The sequence below is a fragment of the Narcine bancroftii genome, chromosome 6, assembly GCF_036971445.1.
Source record: "Narcine bancroftii isolate sNarBan1 chromosome 6, sNarBan1.hap1, whole genome shotgun sequence".
Taxonomy (NCBI): Eukaryota; Metazoa; Chordata; class Chondrichthyes; order Torpediniformes; family Narcinidae; genus Narcine; species Narcine bancroftii.
The window spans coordinates 219,326,848-219,342,392 of NC_091474.1; positions in this window are offsets into that span (position 1 = coordinate 219,326,848).

Genomic DNA, 15,545 nt, shown 5'->3' on the forward strand with positions numbered 1-15,545 from the left:
TCCCAAATTAATCATCCCAGATTTTGATGGTGACTAACAGTAATCCTTTAAGAACCAAATAAACAATGAAGAGGAGAAATAATTTGGTTGCCAAAGACTGCACTCATGAATAATCATCTTTAAAAGGGTCTTGAAGTTACCATTGGGCCCTGTACATTTCTGATCTCCAATGAACTTACACTACAACCAGGCTTGATGCTCTTCCCTGCTTTGTTTTTTCCTTCTCGAAAATGCTCAATAAACTCATTATTTATATAAGAATTCCTGCTCCAGTAAAAACACTTGAGGTTGATAAAAATAGAGGAGGAAGAGTTAGGACAGGCGAGGAAGAGATTTACAGGAGATATGAGGAAGCATTCTTCATCCGGATTATGGTATTTGGAATGCACTGCCTGAGAGCATCCTTGAAACTGGGTCCAGACAGCATTTAAGGAGTTAAAATGAAAGCGTGAAATGCTTAGGTGGAGAACACTATGGACAAGTGCTGGGAGTTGGGATTAATTTGGAAGGGTGTCCACTGCAAGGTGTGAATTAGTTGGTCCAAATAACTTGCTTGCAAGCTGCATGACTCAACGATACCGCAGCACAGAAAGCAAGGGAAAGGAACAAGGCAGAAAGTGCCAAGGAATAGGAGCAGGAATGTAACACCAGGTATCGTATTTTTGTAGGTTAACCCCTAGACCTTAGACTGTGAATGGTAAGCCCCGAGAGAATATGGTAGAACTGTGAGACTTTGGGGTGCAGATACATAGTTCCTTGAAAGTGGTGACATGAGTGGACAAAGTGGTGAAGAAAGCATTTGGCAGTGAGGACAGGCATCACAGAAGGTTTCAAGAGATATGGTCAAAAGCAAGCAAATGCAACTTGCTTAGGTAGGCGAGGTTGTCAGCATGGTCAAGTTTGTCGGAAGGGCCTATTTCCGTGCTGTAAAACTCAATCACTATGACTCTGTGGCCAACACACTCATATGCATGAAGTTCCAAAATCCAAATCTGAAATCCACACAGACACAGAAGAAATGTGCAAACACCTTGTAGACACCTTTGGATTCACACCCGGGTCACTGATGCTACACTGCACTAACTTTGCCACCCTTTTAAAAAAAAATTTTTTAATTAAAATGTAATTTGGTGAAGATTAGTACATTTACAAACAATGTTTTGACAAACTGTAAAGGTTCTCAAATTCAGCGTCTTTTTTTGCTGATCATATGTCAGAAGCAAAGCAATAGTTTTTTTCATAATTAGTAAAATGTAAAGTTATAAATCATTGCAAATAACTACACAAAAACATAATCTCCAATGAGAAATGATAAGCTCCGAGAACTGAAGATGGATTAGAATATCTTTAGTGTGAGCATTTTACAGCTACATTTAGATGAGCTTCATCATCAATATGCAGACACATTCAATTAATTTTTATACCAGCAGGAAGTGCACAGAGCCCAACAAAAGCTGAGAGTCAAGTCAATTTATTACCCAACCCTATCCTGCCCTGGAGGCTTGAGTCAAGGAGGACTTGAATTAAGTCAAATAAAATGCTGGACACAACCCTTGTTGCAGTGCCCAAAGCAGATGAATCATATTGGATTTCCAGGAACTGCAGTAAACCCCGAGTATCTGGCACCTATAGGGATTAGTAGATGCTAGATATGTGTATTCTCTGATTGCTTGAGACTTATTCTAACCCTGCATAAAGATTAAACAGTTTAAAAGACAAAAGACAAAAATACTATACAGTACTTACACTGAACAAACTTCATCTGGATGAATATAGAAACCTTAAAGCATTTTACTTTATTTTCAGTCACATTCTTTGAAAACATTTAACTGTTGCTGCATCTTTAGGTTCCACCCCTACACAGAGCCACCCAAAAGATGAACAATAACATTATAGATAATTAACCCCCCCCCCCCCTCCCAGTTACAGATAAACCCTCTGACCAGGGTGACTTTTACTAACCAGGATAAGGAAACAATTTGAGAGAGTCACCCCCCAAAGGTGAGCTGTGTCAACCAGCTCTTCATCCTGGACGATACCTTTGTTGTTTCACATATTATTCAAACAGCTGTTATGAGCAAAGCATGACGAAGGCACTTGCTGGCTGAATATTTACTCCCATCTTCACCAAAGGTATATGTGGCATCAACAACCAACACACCAACCCAGTTCCAATTTAAAAACATGCTGCAAAGTCTCTCTCTTTCACATACACACTGCACTGTGCACGTCAACATCATTTGAAATAGACTGTATATTCCACTCTTACAGAATAAATGGAGACAGACCCAAAAATCATTCAAATCAACATTTTGTATAATAATTATGAAAGCCAAGCCTGGCATCATAAAGTGAAATAAATACATGGCTTAGCTTTAAAAGAGCTGCAGGCAGTGAGTGTTCATGCTGAATCACCTAGGAATGGTGTCCTTCAACTCATTTGTCCATTTTTGAGTTAGGTCCCTCTCAAATTCAGCTGAACCAACTGAGCCTTTCTTTTGTGGAGCATTGTGCAACTGTGGTCTGAAGAAAGGTTTCACAGAGAGGAGAATGAATTCTCCCATTGCAGTGGAGGCGCCAGATATTACAGCCTTCTGCTCAGATGCATCTGGTACTTTGCGAGGATGTGCTGTCTGGTCCAATCCCCCTCAATTGGCTGCAATTGTTTTTGCAACTTAACAAACTGTTCAGCACCTTTGAACTCCGTCTCAGTTATAGGCAATTGTGACAGGTCTATAATATGCTTCATAGCCTTTACATCAAGAAATGTATCTCTTTCTGGATTCAGTGCAACAAGTGCATTAGCCAATTGTGAGTTGCGCTTGCTGAATCTGTGATCCATCTCGCCAAGCACCGAATCAATGGTGTTGTAGTACCGTTATGAACTAACAACTCTTTTAATTATTTTTAGAACTAAAGGGCTTTGTTTGCACTAACACAGGAATAGCAATGGAAAATTCATCAGACAATGGTAAATTGAAGATAAGTTTTTTTTAAATTAAACTATTAACAACATAGCATTACTTACTTATCACTAAACTAACTTGACTCTAAACTTAACTCCACTATGCACAAATGTAAATGTATGTGTGTGTGTTTATAAAAGTCCCAATCTGAAAAGTCAATCTTTAAAAGTTCAGCATCATTTTAGTCTTGCTTGAAGGTCTTAAATTCTCAGTTCAGAAATAATTATAAAGTGCTTTTAAACATCTTATCATCAGATCTCTTCAACAATTAGTTCACAAGGCATTGTGCTCAATTTTTGAGCAGGTGAGGATGGATACTGGAACACAGGGAATCGGACATTTAATTTTGGGGAACACTAAGCAAGAGCAGACCTCCGAAAGAGGCCATAAAGTGCACAGACCTGACTACCGGAGGACGTAACTTATGTTGTGGACTCAAAAGGCTGAGGGGATCAAGATCTCTGCTGGGGCAATGTGGCCATTATTCTTCACCATTGGAGTTGAGGTTGCCTGTTGCTGGGGTTCATGGAGACAGTGTGGCACAGTTGGAGGAGGTGTCCCGAGGTGTTCAGAGCAACAGAGCCAGGTGTCCTGATGTGTCTGGAGTGGCAGAGTCGTAGGCCCGGTTCGGGGGTCCAGAGAATGCATGACCTGGATCGCTGGGGCCTCGTGGGGGAGATGCCGTGGTTTCGACCTTGAGAGAGAGCAAATGGTGAGAATGGTTTTTCCATTTAAAAAGACACAACATCCAGCGTCCAGCAGATGCCGTGAAACCTAGCCTTGATAGTGGCGCGGTAATAGCCTGCAGTGGTCTCTTCAGATCAGCTGAACAGGCTCTAGTCGATATTTTAACACCTAAAAGATATATTTCAACCTGTCTCTTTTGTAACCTCTGAAAATCAACGTAGTGTGGCACTATTTTTTTATATGCATTTTTAAGTAGTTGTGTGCAATTGGAGATGTGTGTGTATAAGAGATGGTTTAATTTGGTTTAATTTTGTGATATTTCACTGTCCTGCAGGGATATAGTAGCAGCTAAGAGCCAAGATGGTGGTGCAATGGCCTCTTGGGACCTGGTGCTTCTGTTCCTACACTGTTTGTAGTTGATATGTTGTTTATATGTAGCACCGCGGGTTCGGAGAAATGTTGTCTCTCTTTTCTTAAAGCAACAAATAAAGCCTACTTCTACTACTTTGAGAAAAAGAGTCATGAAATTCTAAGAGGAAAGTAAAATGAGTGCCTGAATTTTTAAACAGTAATTCCGCCCTGACAAAAATCCTTCAGGATCTGACATGTTTTAATCAAGTCACTCTGCTTTCTTCTAAGTAACAGGGGATTCAAACCCAGCTTATCTAATCTTTGCTCATAAGATCACCCACTCTTTCCAAGCATTGGAATTGCAAACCTATGTTGGTAACAGCAGGTCCGTTGCAAGCTGTAATGTAGATGGACAACCAACTTCTTTCATCAGTAAACAAATTAGACCTCCATCATGTTCATTTTTGCACCTTTTGTGGAAGAGCTTCAGAAAAACACAAAAGGCAGGTTAACAGCTGCTCAATGAATTCAAGTGATTGAAGATGGAGTAATACGTGCACTAAAAATCCATTCATTTCTTTGAAAATAACAAGATGAAAAATATTAAAATCTGTTGCGGCAGGTGCATTGGAGTAAACCAAAAAAAACCTAAAGTTATGCTTTGGAAAATTTAACAGGCAAATATAGAAACACTATGTTTACACTAATTTAACTATTTCATATGTTAAGAGTTGCAAAGGATAAACACATCTATAAAATTGTGCAATAGCAACATCTAGTGGACTTTTACGAAGGAGAGAAATTTTAGGTTCACGCGATTTCTTTCTGAGTTTCGCGTCAATTATGCAGAAATTATAACATGGAAAATACACCATGGGGTTCACCTACCTTTGGTTCATATTTGTCTCCTCCTGTATCTTTTCCAAATGTCAGTTAAACTGCTATCAATGTCTGCTCAGTGTGCATTTGCAAGACAAACAAAGGAAAGGTGTTGGTGTATTTTGTAGACATGGTAATAAAATGAATCTAGTCAGTTTTTAAAATAATCTGTCTTCTACATTTTTTAACTGTAAACTATTTTGATTAGGTCAAGCTATGATATCCTCTGTTGTAATGAAAACACAAGCATTTTTTCCAGCCCTACCATATCAGACAGCATGATCGGAAATAGGAGCTGTACTCTCTCTTCTGCCACAACTCATCTCTTTCATGTGAAGTCCAGAATGCAACAAAGTACCCCACATATTTCACTGTGTAATGCACAGTAGTGCTGAAGAAACTCAGCAGGTCACACAGTAAAGCGATTCATGTTTCAGGGATGAGCCCTTCATCGGGAAGGTGGGAGAAACAGGAATATGCCTGAATATAAGGATGGGGGGATAGGGAAAAGAGAGAGGAAGAGGAAAGAGAAGGAGCAGAGGCTAAGACATGAGGTAGTAGGTAGATACAGACAAGAGAGTGTATAATAAGCTGAGAAGTGATGAGGGAGAGGGCAGAGGCTAAGAAGGGTAGTTCTCTGATAGGAAAAGGAGAGAAGGAGGTCAAGGAGCTGGAGGGAAGGTGACAAGGGGTGAGGAAAGAAAGAAGCCGGGCAATGCAGTTAATGGTAATTGGAGGTCGATATTGATGCCATCTGTGGAGACATAATATAATGTGTCCTTTCTTCAATTTGCAGGTGGTTTTGATTTTCCGGTATGAGACCATTGACAGATATGCGTTTGTGGCAGTAGTGTGTGGAATTAAAATTGTTGGGCACTGGAAGGTTGCAGGGGACAGAGTAAAAGTGCTCAGTGAAATTATCTCCCAGTCTGCATCCAGTTTTCCCCAGTGTAATGAAGGCCACGTCGGAAACATCGGATGCTGTCAATGTTGCTTCACTTGGAAGGACCATTTAGAACCCCAAATGGTGGTGAGGGAGGGATTACAAGTCGAAATGTAACACAGGCAGGTAGGCTCAGGTCATCAACTGCCTTTTACTTTCGATGGATACCGTGTGGCCTGCTGTGATTTCCAGCACTAGATCCCAGCAGGTGCAGATTTTCTTGTTTAACTCCCAACTGTTCCCTTGCCTAGATTTTTACGGATTCGCTGTCACATCTTGATTTTTTTATATTCTATACTTCTCCTTAAACTTCGAGCATCTAATCCATTCGTTCATTGCTAAATGGTGGTTCCGTAAAAGATTTTTTTGATGGTTATGATAATTAAAATAAATGAAAATTATCTCTGAGGAGCAGGAAAAAAATGGGGACACGTGAAACTTCTCCCTCAAAATTGTACTGCTGGAGACTTAAAACAATGCAGGAAATCACAAAAATAGGTTATAGCTAAAAAATGGTAAGTGATAGGTAAATTTCAAGGTGATTTCTGTGAACAGCAGCGCAAAATCTTCATTGTCCAGTGTAATCATAATGGAGCAGCTATTGGAAAACAGATACTAGATTGGAGGGAAAACCATTGTATTACTTTTTCTCTGCCGAGACATCAATATTCTATTCATTGAAAGTTGCAGAAAACATCATCAAGCTCTACAATGCAACTTAGTGTTAAGGGCAAGGGGCACAGATGTCTCCTTGAGGTCTAATATAATTTGAAATCTAATATTAGGGTTCAACAGAAGCTGGTGTAATCCAACTAGAATTAACAAGACCCTCTAACAACATTTTTAAAATTATCAAAGCTTGCTGCATCAGTATAAAAATTCTATTGCATTAATAAACTATATGTAGTTTGATATATAACCTTTTTATATTAAGGCTGCTGATCTTGTTTGATGACCTCAGCTTAATGATAAATCTTACCCTAGATTAAAGTTAATTTGCACTGATTTTTAAATTATTTTAATTAAAGAACATTATAAAACAATTTTTACTTACCAGCTACTAGATTAATATGTAAATGTTTTCATACCAAGTTATTCTCTAAGTTTGCCTGCAGTTTTCTTAAATAAGTTGCTTCATTTCCCTTATTCAACTCTATATCTGAGTCCATGAGAAAAGACTAATAAAAATACAGGTGCTCCCCACTTACGATTTTCTGAAGGTTAAAAAAAAGTACTGCTGGCTGTTTTTTTTTTAAAAAGAGATATATATATATATATATATATATATCTCTTTTTAAAAAAACCAGCCAGCAGTACTTTATATATACATATATATAGAACGTTACTGGGCAGAAAACAGTCCCTTCAATTATTATTATTCTGCCAAGTCCCAGTGACCTGCACCCATATCCCTCCATCCTTCTCACATCCATGTACCTGTCCATGACCAAATTTTTCTTAAGTTTTAAAATTGAGCCCGCATTCACCACTTCAGCTGGCAACTCTTTCCACACTCTCACCATTCCATGTCAAAAAAATTCCCCTGAATGCTCCAGGGGATAAAGTCTTAACCTACTTAACCTTTCCCTGTAACTCAGTTCCACAATCCCACCAACATCCTAGTAAATCTTCTCTCCACTCTTTGGGTCTTATTGATATCCTTCCTGTAACTAGGTGACCAAAACTGCACACAACACTCCAGACATTTCTACAGGCCATTTTTACAAGCTCAATAACTCCCACAACTACATTTCTTCACACGCTGCAAGAATTCTGTTTGTTCCAATTTCTTCGTCCACATTGTATCTTTGCCCAAGATGAGGTCTTCCAGTCCAGATGATCCAAAATATATCCAAAATCATGGCTCTCCCTTCACCATTCAGCCCTTACCAGCATCTCCTCCATTTCCCTCTCATTCTGCCCCTAGATGCAACACTGATTACCCTTGTCTCCACCTATTACTCTACCAGTCTCCACAATTTCTGCAACCTAAAATATGATCCCACCACCAGACACATGTTCCTTTCTCCTTCCCTCTCTGCCTTCTGTGATCTACTCTTCATGAATCTCTTGTCCACTCATCCCTTCCTATTAATTACCCTCTTGGCACTTTCCCTGCAGCTGTAGAAAGTGTGACACCTTGTCCCTCACTGCCATTCATGGCCCTAAATAATCCTTCCAAGTGAACCACACTTCATTTGTGTATCTATGGGTGCTCCCATTGTGGCCTTCTCTACATGAGACTGGATACAGACTGAGAGATCGCTTCACTGAGCACCTTTGTTCTGTCCACATCAATGACAGGCATCTCCCAGTAGCTAACCATTTCAATTCTGCACCCCACTCCTGTGCTGATATGTCCGTCCATGGCCTCATGTACTGTCAAACCAAGACCACCCATAAATTGGAGGACCAACACTTAATTTTCCGTCTCAGCACTCTCCAGTCAGATGGCATTAACTTTGACTTCTCCTGGTTTTGCAACCCTACCCCCTGCCAGCTGACTGACATCCCCTTAGCAACATTCAGGTGCAGGGGTGGGGGTGGGGGGGGGGAATCCCATTCTTCCTCTCTCTTCTCCATCCTTCTGCTTGCTTTCTTCTAGCTCTCCACCCCCTTCCCTCTCCATTCACAGAGCCATCCCCCCTCCCTGTTGTGAGTGAAGCAACAGGTTTGGTAGGTCTCAAAGGCAAGGACTCTGAACACAGTTTTGATGTAAGGAAGGATTTTATTTGCAGAAGGCAACAGATGCAGAGCACACATACACAACACACACATAATGAACTGGTACATAAAATGATCCAGGAAATATCACTATGATGCCCCACCACCCCTTGACTCAGTGCAGACATGGCTCTATGCTACAAGGGACACTAATTAAACACTCCCAACCCTTTTAACAGGCACATCTTACCAAGTTTCTCCAGCGCCCTTCCACATTTCTAGGCCTGAAGTGAAGCAGGGTGGTCCCAAGCTGGCAAAGAGAGAACAAAGAACACATGGCACCTTTATGATGCTGGAGGGCCAAGCCCACATCATTTACTGGGGGCCAATAGCTCAGTGGCAGGAGGGTTAATCTAATTATGACAGCCAATGGCCCAGGGCCAAGTACAGGCAGGCTGGAGAGTGGAGGCTCCAGGTAATTTACATGTAGCCAACAGCAAGGTGTGCACTAATGGGTGGGGCAGAACCAAACCTTGATTGGCAGCTGGTGTGTCCTCTGACTTGGTTGGGGGGGGGGGGGGCAGTGCTGTCACATGACAGCCACAACCCTTCCCAATACAATCCACCCCTCGGAGGTCACACCACTCACCAATCAATGACTATGTACGTTACGTCAAAACATGTTTAAAAAAACAATATTGATCAAGTGGGTCAATATCTTCACTAGTGCTGTCCAAATGCTGGACAAGGCACATTGTCAAATTCAATGACAACATCTCACCACTCTGACCAGACAGGGTTGTTGTGTTACCAATGGGGCAGGGTGCTGTGGGAGCTGCTCCCCAGTGTCAAAGGGAAGGATAGAAAAAGGAATTTGTTTGGTCATTGACATCCATGCCTGGGTTCTCCGGCTTAGCTGGAAAATGTGAGCACCCTTACCACTAATGTCTGCAAGTAGGCAGTGCAAAGTCATCCATCAGGTGCCAGAGCACTCTCTTGGCTTGCACATTTTGCACCTTGGCCTCGCGCTTGGGCGCTCCCTACGCACAGAGCCCAGTTGCCTGTCACCGTGTTACCCCGTGGTGAGACAGGGGGTAGGTCAGCAGGTATACATCCATGGTGTATCCATGCTTGCTCTTCTGGGCTGACGTTTGACACCAGGATGCCGTTCCCTCTCATGTTCTCTTTCAACGGGTGCCCCTGGTGCCCGTGTTGGATCCCTGTAAAGATAGCCAGGAGGAGTCAGGACAGAAAGTTAGCCAATTTAGTGTTTTTAAATAAAGGCTGCCACTGAGGTGTTTTTCTGTTAATGGGAGTTTCTGGGGTGATGCTGTCATTGTGAAAGAAACAAACTATATACAATGTTTCCTAACACAGTCAACTCACAAACTGTAACTTTGCATCCACGCTGCAATTATGTATCTATAAATTGTATGTTCAGTTTCTCAGAGTGTACTGAGATATATTATGCATACTAAAAACCACAGCTAAACATCCCATTTCAAAAAAGTTAAAGGCTTGATAAGATAGAATATCCTGTGATAGTTTCCATAGCAACAGCTCTTTCTCTTGCTGAGATTTTTTTCCTTAATACATCACAAATTGTCTTGTGGGTCAGTAGTCAGTTCGGTGTCACCGTACAGGTGCTCTCAAATTCATAAGCGACCCTGAGGAAAGTGTTGGCCGATGTCCCGATATCAAATGGATGGTAGCGAGCAGCAGCTCCAGGCAGCGATTTTGTCCAGAAGATTAGCACCCTTGGATCTTCTGCTGGAGATTCCATTCAGCACCTGCCTTACTGGCTGAGATCTGTAATTTAAAAGGAACAGCTGCCTGGCAGGGGCAAGTGGCAGTGCTTGTTCAACAGGTCGCTTTGCTGTGTCAAAAGCAGCCTGTTCTGGTCCCGGTCCACCCCCCCCACCCCCGTAGGAATGTGACTTTCTATAGGGTGGTTCAAAGAGCATGGTAAGGTGGGATATGTTCTGCTGCCAACGAGGCTCTGAGAGTCTGTTTTATTTAAGGGGATGGCAAAATTCAAAGTTTCATTCTTGGCTGTCTCAGAAATATCTCTTTGGCCTGAGCTCTAGGGTATCCTGGAGATCAGGACATTCTGGCTGGGGCACTGCACCTTTCAGTATTAATGACGCACCCCAGTTTCCTGAGGGAGATGAGCATGCAAAGGGCCTCTAAAACAATGGTAGAATGGACAATTGACACCTCTGGGAGAGGTTGAATGGGATTGGACATTGACTGTGACTGTGGAATGTATCTTGTCTCTCATCCCAAGTAGCTGTAAATTGCTCTTGTGAGTTAAAATGGAGAGGAATGAAAAAGAAAGCATTCTTGTTGCAGTGGCTGTACTGTGGGCTACAGACAATCTTGGAAGGAGAGAGGGTCAACAACTGGTTCCCCTTTGCCTGTCCCATCTACAATTGTAGCCTGTGCAGCACTAAATGTGAACTTGTCCCTGTTAGTATAAAGGATTGTTCCTTTAAAATAATGATCCCTAGAATGTATTCAGGGAAAGGGTACTACTAAGACAAGGCACTTTCAGGTGGTCAAATCCCCGATTGTAAAGCCACATATTATGCCAATATGTGGCTGTCGGGAGGCCACTTGAAAATGCAGGAGGAGCCTGCCAGGCGAACTTTGTAACCCCTCCTCCGGGAGGGATCATTGCCGGAGCACTGAGGATGCCCCCCCCCCGCCCCCCAAACACCTGAATGTTGCTAAGGGGATGTCAGTCAGCTGGCAAGCGCATGACAGCTCCTCTCCCAGCTGCCCCTGACCCCCGGTGTGGGACGTCAGGGCAGGGGCAGCCGGCATGGGCTGTCAGCACGGGATCATCCCACGCGGGTCGTCCCCACACTGATATCTCTGCCCCATTCTCCCAACAGCCTGACTTGAGTCCCCACACTGGAGCGGCAGGAGCGTGCTGTCACTGTGGGGACTCGTGTCGGGCTGTTGGGAGAGCGGGTGCGGGGACTCGTGTCGGGCTGTTGGGAGAGCGGGTGTGGGGACGTGTCGGGCTGTTGGGAGAGCGGGTGTGGGGACGTGTCGGGCTGTTGGGAGAGCGGGTGCGGGGACGTGTCGGGCTGTTGGGAGAGCGGGTGTGGGGACGTGTCGGGCTGTTGGGAGAGCGGGTGCGGGGACGTGTCGGGCTGTTGGGAGAGCGGGTGTGGGGACGCGTCGGGCTGTTGGGAGAGCGGGTGCGGGGACTCGTGTCGGGCTGTTGGGAGAGCGGGTGCGGGGACGTGTCGGGCTGTTGGGAGAGCGGGTGCGGGGACTCGTGTCGGGCTGTTGGAGAGCGGGTGCGGGGACTCGTGTCGGGCTGTTGGGAGAGCGGGTGCGGGGACGTGTCGGGCTGTTGGGAGAGCGGGTGTGGGGACGAGTCGGGCTGTTGGAGAGCGGGTGCGGGGACTCGTGTCGGGCTGTTGGGAGAGCGGGTGTGGGGACGTGTCGGGCTGTTGGGAGAGCGGGTGCGGGGACTCGTGTCGGGCTGTTGGAGAGCGGGTGCGGGGACTCGTGTCGGGTTGTTGGGAGAGCGGGTTTGGGGACGTGTCGGGCTGTTGGGAGAGCGGGTGTGGGGACGTGTCGGGCTGTTGGGAGAGCGGGTGCGGGGACTTGTGTGGGGCTGTTGGAGAGCGGGTGCGGGGACTCTTGTCGGGCTGTTGGGAGAGCGGGTGCGGGGACGCGTGTCGGGCTGTTGGGAGAGCGGGTGTGGGGACTCGTGTCGGGCTGTTGGAGAGCGGGTGCGGGGACTCGTGTCGGGCTGTTGGGAGAGCGGGTGTGGGGACTCGTGTCGGGCTGTTGGGAGAGCGGGTGCGGGGACTCGTGTCGGGCTGTTGGGAGAGCGGGTGCGGGGACTCGTGTCGGGCTGTTGGGAGAGCGGGTGCGGGGACGTGTCGGGCTGTTGGGAGAGCGGGTGTGGGGACGAGTCGGGCTGTTGGAGAGCGGTGCGGGGACTCGTGTCGGGCTGTTGGGAGAGCGGGTGCGGGGACTCGTGTCGGGCTGTTGGGAGAGCGGGTGCGGGGACTCGTGTCGGGCTGTTGGGAGAGCGGGTGCGGGGACTCGTGTCGGGCTGTTGGAGAGCGGGTGCGGGGACTCGTGTCGGGCTGTTGGGAGAGCGGGTGCGGGGACTCGTGTCGGGCTGTTGGAGAGCGGGTGCGGGGACTCGTGTCGGGCTGTTGGGAGTGCTGGGCAGAGGTATCAAAGTGGAGACGTCCCACGTGAGATGTGCCCGTACTGACGTCCCACACCGGCTGTCCCAGCCAGTCATCCCTACCAAACCTGACAGCCCGAAGGGACAGGAGCCGGAGTGCGCTCAGAGGCACATCCAGTGCAGTTGTCCCTTCAGGTGGCCAGCCATTCAAAGGGCTGTTTCTGCTTCTGCACCTGAAGAAGCTTACTTTTACAGGAATATGTGGCCTCAGGTCCCCCTAGGCAGGAGTGGGCAATGGAACAAATGTGCTGGGAGCCCTGACCTTCATCCTATAGGAGGGGGGGTTGGGTTCTGCCACTCCAGCGGTAAGGATTCCTGCTGGCACAGATAGGACAGTTCCTGTTTCAGCAGGTCTCTGAGCTCAGCCTTGAGGGCAGGAGACTGTTTCAAGTGGGGGATGAGCAGAGACAGTGTCAGTCAGCAGGTGCAGCTCTAGGCTTTATCCCCGGCCTTTTCTCCTCTCTCTCTCTCTCTCTCCCCTCCCCCACCTCCACAAAGCTCTTTTCACAGAGGTGGCGATCTGTCTATGCTGCACGGTCCACCCCTGTGTACAGCAGGTACAAGAACAGCTGCCTGCATATAAAGTGGGAAACGGATGTATTTGTAGTTCTCACTGCTGCCCTATGGACCTGGGTGGGTGCCCCACACTGCATGTATTCTAGCCCTTCCAGGAGGGTGATGGCATCCTGTACAGTCTTTCCATTAGTCGGTGCCATGAGGGGGCATTAGCACTGATTTAAGATCGGGGGCTGCAGTGATTACTGCCCCATGAGTGCACAGGTCACCCTTGTATTTTCAATAAAATGTTGGTTGATAGCCCCCTGATAAATCCCATTGATCAGCACCCACTCTCTAATAACCTGGGTGTCCCCACTGAAGGCACCCCATTGTGGGCGCCTTTGTAGATCCCACTCCAGGAGGGTGGGGTACCAGACCCTTACTGCAGTCGCCACCCAATCCCACAGGATGGTGCCTCCCTTGAAACTCTGGCTGTGGTGGCCTGTAATGCTCTGCTGGTCAGAGAGGCTCCCCAGGGTGCTCACCTCTTGGTGGGCAAGACTCAAATTAGGGGCCCCTTCATCCCACAGCCAGAGCAGCCATGCTCGTCCGGTCGCAGATGATACCGGTCTGCTACCTGGGTTAATTCTTTTTGGGAGAAGTTGCATGTTACAGTCCACTCGGTGCATGGGCATCCTCCCCCTACCCCCTCCCTACACTGGGTCCAGGACCACGTAGAGATGGGTCCCATGTGCAGGGGTTCATTTTGGGGAAGGGAGAAGTGGCTGTGGGGCTCGGGCTTCAGCTCCTCCTTGCCCTCATCTTGCCAGATGTCCCCACCCCCCAGTTTGTTGCCCTACTGGATCCAATGCGTCCAGTTGCCAGCCAGACCTACAGGCAGCCTGCGCCTGCTGCATCTGTATTAGCCTGCAGGCGATTTCACTCCCTCTGTCCTTAAGATTGTTGGCTTAAGTCTGGGCAGCCTGGGGTGCCTCCTGCAGTGTGCAGTAGCACTGCCAGAGCTCCTCTAACTCCCTGTCCTTCTGGATACATAAATGCTGGATCTGGTTAGTAATCCCAACCTGGCATCTCAGGAGGGACGTAAACAGCCAAAGGGCACCCTTTTGAGTCCCCTTGACTTTGAGGAACCCAGTCTTCTTAAGGAGGGAGACCACATGGTGTCCCAATTTCGCACAATGTAGATCTAGTTGCTCAGACCAGTCCACTGATTTACCGTGCCCAATTTCTCACCATGTGGATCCAATTGCTCAGACCAGTCCACTGGTTTACCATGGTCTGCCAGCATGCTGGCCAAGCATTCAAATTCCTCCCTCTCGTCTATCCACTCAGGAATCCTATCCTCAGTGCCTGCACTGGCTTTTTTGCCCCTGTTCCAGAACACTTCCCTCCACCTGTGCCCAGCCAAGACCCCTAAGACCCTGCTCGCAGAACCAATTGTGAGTGAGGAAACAGGTTTGGTAGGTCTCAAAGGCAATGACTGAACAGTTTTGATGTAGGGAAGGATTTTATTTACAGAAGGCAACAGATGCAGAGCGCGCGCACACACACACACACACACACACACACACACACACACACACACACACACACACACACACACACACACACACACACACACACAGGTACATAAAACGATCAAGGAAAAATCACTACAATGCCCCACCACCCCTCGACTCATTGAAGAGCTCCTGTCTTTTGCTAATAAAAGCCTTGGTTTGGATCAACAAGTCTTTGGTTCTTTCGACGAGCCGACCAGTCCGGAATGATCCGACCTGGCTAGGGACACAACCCTTTAAGGCCCAGATAGTAGGCATGGCTAAGCTCTCAGCCAATCGCTGTAAGCACAGTCATTACATACTCTAGATACTGTAACTATATACATTGGTGATAGGTCTATACTATCACACTCAGTGCAGGCACGGCTCTGTGCTACAAGGGACACTAATTAAAAGCTCCCAACCCTTTTTACAGTGCACATCTTACCAACAGTTTCTCTAGCACCCTTCCACATTTCTAGGCCTGGAGTGAAGCAGGGTGGTCCCAAGCTGGCAAAAAAAGAGAGAACAAATAACACATGGCACCTTTATAGTGCTGGAGGGACAAGCCCACATCATTTACTGGGGGCCAATAGCTCAGTGGCAGGAGGGTTAATCTAATTATGACAGCCAATGGCCCAGGGCCAAGTACAGGCAGGCTGGAGAGTGGAGGCTCCAGGTAATTTACATGTAGCCAACAGCAAGGTGTGCACTAATGGGTGGGGTGAAACCAAACCTTGATTGACAGCTGGTGTGTCCACTGACTTGGTGGGGGGGGG